At 36.3% G+C, this 8,547-nt stretch overlaps 1 non-coding gene across 1 annotated transcript; it reads right to left on the bottom strand.

Moving 5' to 3' along the window:
• Positions 1-8,170: 8,170 nt before the first annotated feature.
• Positions 8,171-8,243, bottom strand: TRNAK-UUU (transfer RNA lysine (anticodon UUU)). Its single transcript has one exon. It is a non-coding gene; the product is annotated as a tRNA-Lys (tRNA).
• Between the last annotated feature and the right edge of the window lie 304 nt (positions 8,244-8,547).

The following is an 8,547-nucleotide window of genomic DNA, read 5'->3' as shown; positions in this document are numbered from 1 at the left end:
CTAAAAAATTATATTAATTGTCATGGATTTCTCAACGCTATACATAAAGTATTTAGCTGTAAATTGTACACTTTAACAATCCGGATTTTGTTATTTAAAATCCTGCATGCGTTTATTACTTTAAAATCAAGGTCACTGGCGACTCGAAGGATTACTTGTCTGAAGTGGCCAATGAACGTTTGGTCTGAAAGGTCCTGGAGCAGCGACCAACGGTTGACTAGTGGTAGTGGTTTCTCAACGTAGGGCCCACATCCCAAGGAGAGAAAATTTCATTGTTAAAGGGGCAATTCGATAGTGAACTCTCTAATATATATATATATGTGTGCGTGTACGTGTGCGTGTGCATGTGCGTGTGCTTATGCGTGTGCGTGCGTACGTGCGTGCGTGCGTGTGTGTGTGTGTGTGTGTGTGTGTGTGTGGTGTGTGTGAGTGTGTGTGTGTGTGTTACATAGGGAAGCATAAGACTTTTAAAAAGATTAAGATGGGTAATGGTACAACAAAAGTTGAAAAAGATTATGGAAATAGCTGGATGCAGGATGCAGGGATAGGAAAACTCGGTCATAGAAACGCGATTTTTGGGCGGTTCTTTCGTACGACACGAGTTTGTACTCTCTACTTTGCGACCCAGCAAGTTGTAAAGTTGGCTTCAGAACTAAATGTACTATATTTTTTAGACAAATGATTTTCTATTTTCTAGTGTTTATTCACTGGCCTTATAACAGTTAAGAAGGAGTAGCCGTACAACAGAGCACACAAATATAAAAATAAATTATAACACGACATCAAAGCTTTGTTTCTGAAATATGTTTCATTTAAAACATATATTTTATAACATAATTTAAAAACGAACAGATTTCAGTAGCTCAAAACCGACTCAAAAGAAATCTCAAAGCAATTTCTTTGAAAACTTTAAACAAACCGGCAAAGTGGTTTTATTTGAAAAAAGAATCGCGCGGATTAGCCTGAATAGAGCCAAAACCGCAGCTCTACTGTGCAATGCGTTTATTTGAGAAGCTGAGTATAATAAAATAAATAAATACTTTTCTGGATAAGCTAACATATAAATTCTCTGCCTTTGAAAGATGTGGTTGCGCTTCGAGGAGGCCAACCACCAATCTCTATTCAATCATTCGGTTCTAGGTCACCCAGAGAGTAATGGAGAGGGCTATGCTCGGAGCTTCGAGTCAGAAATAAGGAGATGAGCAGAAGAACCAAGGTCATTGATGCAGTTCGAAAGAGTTCGCGGCAGTATGTGGGGAACATCACCATTTTCTGGTAGACTCGGCAAGGGTAAGCCCTCCCACTACTTTTTAATTAACACTCCCACCCACTTTTTAAATACGTCTTGGCAGTAGCTGAGGAAGCATCCACTCTCCTCTTCATTTTGCATTATGGCCGCAATGTTATCTTCTTGTATCCTTTTGCCTATCCGGCATTCGGAATCTGCGCGCAGTCTTCCGAACGCCGGACAGTGGGCCACAAGGTGGACTCTTATTACTGTTTTGCAGTGATGGAAGCGGCATGGATAGGCCTTCAATAAAGTTGACCGATGACATAGTTCAGGTTGCTGGAAGTCTGGATATGGGCGGCGCAGGACCTATCACGGTGACGATATCTGGAAGAAACTTATTCATTGCGAGTTCTTTGGCTCTCTTGTGTTGCAATGCTTAGTCTAGGTCATGGTTGCACAGACTTATTAAAACTAGTGGTCACTCGGGCAAATCATGAGCTGTTAGCAGGCCAGCCGCCAGAAGTATAGGCAATTAATTTTTTTTTGCTTTTATTCTGGAATAGAATTCAATATTTTTCGAATGTACGAGAGTATTATTTTTGTTGTCGGCGGGCCACCAGTATTCGACCGGTGGACCGCGGTCTGTGTATCCATGCACTAGGTAAACCAACGACGACATAGCCAAGATCACGAGAAGTTGTCAGATGCGGGCAGCGCAAGGTCAGTCATGGTGGTGGCTGATGTGTTGTAGTGGGCGTATATGAGCTGATCACGAATCTCTGTACTCCATTTCCTGAACCAGCATCCCCTGACATTGGCGACGATTTGAAGATGTTAGATAACTTTTACCCTAGTTCGAATCGTGCTACCTACTGTGAAAAACTAACAACAAACTCAATTGGTTTTGTAATGTTTTTATTTAAAAAAAAACTCACTTAAAATTAGAACAATTCATTTCCAAATATATTTATCGTGAATATAGTCTGAAGAAGAGTAATATGCCATTTAAAATGAGTGTTTCGTATATTTTCCTCAAAAATTTTTAGAGACTAAAAATTAGAATTGTGTTAATGTTTATATAACAGACGGTGCAAAAGTAATATCATATTGTTAACGTGTTTTAATTTATACAAATCGCGTCAAATGTCTAAACGTATATTTTGGATCAATAAATAAATATATATATAATATTAGTTAATTTGAATTATGATCGATACGCTTCTGTTTAATATGTATTTCAATGCTATAATTAACTACACAGTAACCTTGAAGTTAGTTCTTGAACTTTTATAGTACCTTCAACTGTTATATCCAATTAACTGACTTGCAACCTCGCATGTGTAGCCATAATTTCGTGGTGCCGTGCAAATGATGCACAATATGCATGGTGCACATGCGGTTCGTGCTGCACGCTTCTTTCTATAATAGACTGTAGATCGCAATCATAGGATCGTCAGCTAAAATTACACTGTTTTTGTTCTGCTCCAATGAACCTTGATTTTAATTTTTTTTGTACTTGAACTGTGAAATAAAAGGTTAATGATAATGTTGCCAACGTGATATTCAATTTTTCATTAAACCCACAAACATGTGTAAGTTTTGTTGTGCCGACCAGTATATAACAGGTGGCGCAAAAGTAATATCATAATGAGAACATGCCTTAATTTTTACAAATGGCGTCAAATGTCACAGGCGATGTATAAAAGGTAAGCATTCTAAATGAAAGGCAAAGAAAGATGGTGTATAAAACGTAACAAGGTATGAAAAAGAATGAAACAGAATGAGAAGGACAAGAAATAAATGAATGAAAGAAGATAAGAAAGATAAATGAATAACGTAGAAATTATAATCGTTACAATATTCTGGATGTATGGCGAAAAGAGGCGATGTATAAAATATAACAAGGAATGAAAATGAATGAGAATGAGAAGGACAACAGAGGAATGAATGATAAATATTAAGAAGGATACAAGAAAAGCGTGGAAATTAAAACATTCTGTGTAATTTTTTTTTAAATAATGTCTGTGCTTATACATGCCACAGGACTGCAAGAGATCCCCAAAAACAGGCGCGATCAAAATAGTTCTGTAGTGCTTGTGCAGCGATTTCGAATAAAATATAAGAAATGTAATGTAGATATGAATGTATAATATAGTGATAGTCATAATTAATATGTTGTTTTATATGTATACATTTTAACTGTATTTATCTATAATAAAAATTTTATACAACAAAAGGCAGTCGTGACTCGTGGGAGAAGAGAGATCCGTAGCGAATAGTGGCAATGGCTCTTGGCACGTCTGCGGTTAGGAAAATTGATAAAAACATTTTGTAACCAATACAACGTAACAATAGAAAATAGAAGTATAAAAAACATATTTAGATGTTCAGGCTATAAAAGTAATTGGATACGTAATTACAGGAAATAATTGTCTTGAAATAGCATCGCAGTAAACGTATGAATGCTACGTGTTTTTTCAAATCAGACATATACCATCACAATGGGTTGGAAGTACAGACATGAAGCTTGCTTCCCTTTGTTTATTCAAGCCATTCAAACTTACGCTTATTGGGGATGGGTTTCTGTTGCGAGTGATTTCATTTATTACGAACAAATTGCTGATGTTTCTGTCTATTTAAAAGCGATTATCTTAAAACAAATTTAATAACATTTTAATATTTGGCCTCTAATATATATATGTATACGTGTATATATGTATGTGTGCATAGTAATGTATGTATTTGTATATATGTACACCGCAAACTGACCTCTCCTTAATGTCTTTCATCTCCTTCTAAAGTTTGTCTGATATATATAAGATAAGACAAGACCGCCTCTTGTACTATATGAATTGTTTCTTTTAAACGGTTTTATTTAGTTCGACCCGTACAGAATTTATTTGTTTATTTATTTGGATCAAAATTAGAAATTGAAATTTAAGCACCTTCCCGTTGTCAGATTGATCCGAAATTTGGTACACACGTTTAATTTAGATGAAAATACAATATAATAAAATCAATAACATCATAAATCTAAGATGGCCGCCGATACAAAATGGCGGATTACATGTTTTTCCTTAACTCTCTCAATATGGGTATCAAATGAAAGGGCTATACAAGTAAAACACGATGATTATGTTAAAATTTAAAATTCAAGATGGACGCCGTTCCAATATGGCGGACTAGGTACATATTTTTCCCCAACCACCACAATATGGGTATCAAAAATCGTTTAACTTAAATGTTTTTTAAGTGTATTTATTCTCTATTTATTGTTTGGTGTATAAATAATTAAAATAAAGAGATATTATAATAAAAAAATAAAGAGTGTTAATAAATAATTAGGTGCCAAAATTTAAATAATATATATCTTTCATCGGAGTGTATGCATATAAAATGAAGTTTCATAAGATATCTTAAACCTTCGTTTTTTAGTTTTAAATGTAACATCATAGTATAAATAACTAAATCTTATCATACCAAATTTTTTTTCTTGATCGAAATGTGTGAAACTGATAGTTGACTTTACAATGTACATATCATTGATAAATTTCATTTAAAATGAGCAACTGTTGAGTTTCTGGTCAGCTCTTAGCAATCATTCCAAGGGTAACTTATTAAGAGACTGACTGTACCAGTATTTTTAGGACTACCCGGTGATCAGGAGCATCGCTGGCCGACCCTGACTCTCGATGGCACGCGACACCAGTGTCGTGAAGACGGAGCCCGATGTGCGGTGTGGGTTGACGAGGGGAATTTATTTAAATTCTGATTTAAGAGTAGCAAGGAGTTAGAAATGTCTCGTAATTACTTGAAAACTTTCCAGCGGAATGAAGGCTTTGCGGAGTTTAGCTGAAAGAGAAACCTCGTCGAAGTCTATATTCGGTTGGAGGCGCGAGGAATTTAAGCTCCTTTGTGGCAGAAGGTACTCCTGACCTGGAATTTAACGTCTTCGGCTGTTCAGAGTGAACTGCCAAAGATACGAGAGCAGGAGTGATGGGTTTGCCTCTCAGATAGGCTTAGCTTAAGCTGATGTAAGTAAGTAAAGGGCCAATATTTAGCCACTTCCACACATGCAGTGGTAGTCGTGCAATAAAGTGCACCCCCGCCAGCCCGCTGATAAATGCGCATGCGGCTAATAATGCGAATTACACAACTACCACCGTTAAATCACTCAACACGTGTTTCACAGAGACTCTGTGTTTGGCACTAATCGGTGTAACATAACTCCTGAAGATGCCTCGTGGAAGGTGGTGCACTTTTTTGTTCGACTACCACTGCATGTGCAGAAGTGGCTAAATACTGGTCTTTTTCTTACTAAGGATTGACTTCCGCAAAATAACGCCTGATTCTATTAAATATTTAAGCTGATGTAGTCAGAGGTGGAAGGAGGTTTCGAAGCCGAATTTAAAACTTTTGCCACGTGATTGTTGAACGCTTTGTCTTGGTTGAAGTTCATGCTGTTAGTCCGGGGGCTTTTACAGTTTCATCAATACAGGCTTCACGGAACAGAAGGGTCCGTGAACTTATAAAAAAAATGTTGCTGGGCAGTCGTACACCAGCTGCGATGACGTTCGCTGGTAGCGAACCGCTCTACTTGAGTAGTGTTGGTGTCGGCTTGGAGCAGCAGCGTGGACCACTTGGCGAACCAAGGAGTGATCCAGATCCTCGTTAGCTTCGCTCACTGTATTCACAGTTAGGGGGGAGGACCAACCTAAAACAGATAGTGTGTCGGGTGCCTTGTTCTATTATGTAGAACGCGGTGTCCTGTGCAGAATGTCGCAGGTGCAGCAGTGTGGTGTGGTGCATGTTCTGTAGGAACCCTGTGATGAGCGTGAGGAGTACGTCTTTAAGACGTCCCTTAGCCTTTGCTGAGGTACGGAGGAGTAGCGAGGAACACTTGATCTGAGAGAGTTTGGGTGAGAAGAAAGAAGATTGAGGTCGCTGTGGATTGTTGAACGAAAACCCCAGGCGAATCTTATAATATGCGCGACGATAAAGTGCAAGTTAGGATATTAATAATGTTTACTGTGGCGCCATCCTTGTTGGAACCAAGTAATTAAACTTTATATGCAGGACATAAGCATGCAACAGGACTAGTAGGATGCTTATCCAACTTCTTCCAAGAATTTTAAAAAATACATTGTAAAGCAAAACACCCTAGCGGTACATATAAGAAGAGAAAAGAAGAATTGAATATAAATGGTTTAAACAACCATAACATGAATAAAAGTAAAGAGTAAACACAATTACATGATTTATACAAAATATAATCTAATCTCATGAACAGAACTGATTCGATAATTTATGAGTACGGTTGCGTTTTTGACCACTCGTGCGAGAGGGACGGTCTAATTGGTGCGCTATTTAGCGTCGATAATTCCGATTTACATTTATACAAAAATACACCTTTTGTGTATACATTAAAGTTTAATTTTCAATATCGGAATATTTAGTATCGGCTAAATGCGATTACATTACCCGCGAGATTAATATTCACGTTATAGTCCCAGCTGTCGTCGGTACAGTCGCGTTTAATTCCATCCGTACAAACACCGGAATGTAATATCGCGTACACAAGTGTAACACCGCAATATATAACGCTTGTTAAAATTAATTGTATATTGTTTAACGTACTCGTACATTTAAATTTCAAGTTGAAACTTAGGGTCAACTTAGAATTTTCAGCAAGAAATACACAAAAAATGTTCCTTTTTAAACGGTTTTATTTAGTTCGACCCGTACGGAATTTATTTGTTTATTTATTTGGTTGACCCAATTAGAAATTGAAATTTAAGCACCTTCCCGTTGTCAGATTGATCTAAAATTTGTTACACACATTTAATTTAGATGACAATACAATATAATAAAATCAATAACATTGTAAATCTAAGATGGCCGCCGATACAAAATGGCGGATTACATATTTTTCCTTAACCCCCTCAATATGGTTATCAAATTAAAGGGCTACACTAGTAAAACACGATGATTATGTCAAAATTTTAAATTCAAGATGGACGCCGTTCCAATATGGCGGACTAGGTATATATTTTTCCACAACCACCACAATATGGGTATCAAAAAACCGTTTAACTTAAAAGTTTTTTAAATGTATTTATATTGCATATAAACTACACATATTTTTACGTACATTTCAGTTGTATGACATTCACTTCAGAACCTTAGTCTCTGCTATCGATCAGGACTGCTTGGAAGCGGATTGCATCTTGCATCTTTAACAATCTTTACAAAATCATTTGTCTACCTAGTGGGGGGATGTTCTAACACTATACTTGATAGTTCAAGGTCCCTATAACCTAAAAGGTGTTGGAAGAATTTAAATATGGAGCTACCAGTTATGATCAACAATTTTGTTAAGAAAATTAGAAAAAAAAACTATCTTTTCTGTTCGTCTGTATGTCATTCATAGAATCGTAAACGATCATATGATGATGTTGAACAAATTTTTTGAACATGAGCCCGGGAGAGTTTCCAAGTTGCTATGACCAATTTCCGAGATATGACGTAACTGTCATTCCAATGAATTTCATATATCGCCTTGACAGTTCATGATGATTTAAATTGAAACGAAAACAGCAAACGAATGATCACATTTCGAGTTGTGGGTGATGTAAGAGTTTATGTAAATTATTAAAATAATGTCCGGATCACATAAATAAAATGAAAACGGAATTAAAATTTAATATTTTTTATTGTTGAGCTACACGCGGACGAAGTCGCGGGACACTACTAGTTTTTTTATATATATATTTCATCGTACATAATTTTAACCGGTCTTTTGTCTCTTTTTCTCAAAAATATCCTTTATTCAATAACCAGTGACTATTTTAGAAGTAAATTTATTTAAAAAAGGAATATTATTCTTTTAATGGCCCGGATGGTTTTGTGTTAAATAAGTTTAAATAACAAAATTATGATCGCCCGGACAGGGACTTGAACCCTGGACCCTTGGATTAAAAGTCCAATGCTCTACCGACTGAGCTATCCGGGCCATGTGGAACAAAATATATCTCTTGATTCTAACATAAATACTTAAATTTTATATTTGATAAACAGGATGATTGTTCACATATATAAAAGCTCCGGTTCGATTTCGAGTGCCAGTCTGGTGTGAAAATCAGGGAGGAATCAATAGCCTCCCTGATAAGAGAAGAAAAAACCAAAGATGAGTTCCTCCTACTCTGTAGAAAAATAATCAGTATAGTAATAGATAGAAATAAAAGCTAATAAAAATGTAAACAACAAATATCAAAAAAAAAATGTAAAACCAAGTGATATAGTAATAAACCTACATA

This window comes from Battus philenor, unplaced genomic scaffold (genome assembly GCF_028537555.1).
Source record: "Battus philenor isolate CCGP_79_NKW_IND1 unplaced genomic scaffold, ilBatPhil1.0.hap1 SCAF_28, whole genome shotgun sequence".
Lineage (NCBI taxonomy): Eukaryota > Metazoa > Arthropoda > Insecta > Lepidoptera > Papilionidae > Battus > Battus philenor.
This window is presented reverse-complemented; position numbering and strand designations above follow the sequence as displayed.